Source organism: Chrysochloris asiatica, unplaced genomic scaffold (assembly GCF_000296735.1).
Source record: "Chrysochloris asiatica unplaced genomic scaffold, ChrAsi1.0 scaffold00282, whole genome shotgun sequence".
NCBI classification, from domain to species: domain Eukaryota; kingdom Metazoa; phylum Chordata; class Mammalia; order Afrosoricida; family Chrysochloridae; genus Chrysochloris; species Chrysochloris asiatica.
In genome coordinates this window covers 563710-564834 of record NW_006408800.1, presented here as the reverse complement: position 1 = coordinate 564834, position 1125 = coordinate 563710, and positions in this window count along the sequence as shown.

Sequence of the window (1125 nt, the reverse complement as noted above, 5' to 3'; positions counted from 1 at the left end):
TACAGGGTCTCTATGAGTCAGAAACGACTTGATGGCATATATATATATATATATATATATATATATATATATATATATATATATATATATATGTGTGTGTGTGTGTGTGTGTATATAGATAGATATAGAGAGAGAATGAGAGCAATAGGAAAATAGATCTGCACGGAGAGTCGGAGGGCGAATTGGAGGGCGAGTTGGAGCGAGAGTTGGAGCGCGACCGAGATTTGGTGTCGTGGTGTGGGGATATGGATTATTCCGTCAGACTCCAAAGCCATTTTAACTGCAAGGCTGGCGGTTCAAGTTCACCAGTTGCTCCTTGGAAACCCTATTGTTATTGTTGTGTGCCATAGAGTCATATAAGATCCATAGCATCCCTGTACAGGGTTTCTGAGGCTGTAAATCCTTACGGGAGAAGAAAGCCTCATCTCATTCCCGCGAAGTGGCTGGTGGATTCGAACTGCTGACCATAAGGTGGGGGATTCGTACTGCTGACCTTAGGTTCGCAGCCAGGTTATTAACCACTACACTATCTGAGCTCCTTATATATCCACTGCCCTACCAGAGCTCCTTATGCACCTACTGTACATATAGGGTTTTCTAAGAGCAGTTGGTGAACTTACACTTCCAACCATCCAGTTCAATTGGATTTGCAGTCTAGCACAATAAACCAAAGCCACATAGCAACACTACAAATATATATATAAATTTATATATTTATGTACGTATGGAGCTCTGTTAGTTTAGTGATTATGAATCTGGCTGTGGATGTCATGGTTAGCGGTTTGAAACTACCAGCTCTTCGTTGGCAGAAAGATGAAAATTTCTGCCTCCCATGAATTTTTACAGCTCTGTTGGGGTAGAGGTTATAAATCAGGCTTAAAACTCACTGAGGGTCAGTAGTTGGAAACTACCTGCTGCTTCATGCTTTAAACATGAAGCTTTCTGCTTCAATAATGATGTAGACCCTCAGAAACCCTGTACAGGGTTTCTAAGAGTCAGAAACCACTTGATGGCATATATATATAGAATGAGTTGTTGTTGTTGTTAAGTGCCGTCGAGTCGGTTCCAACCCATAGCGACCCTGTACAGGGTTTCCGAGGGTGTAAATCCTTACGGGAGTAGAAA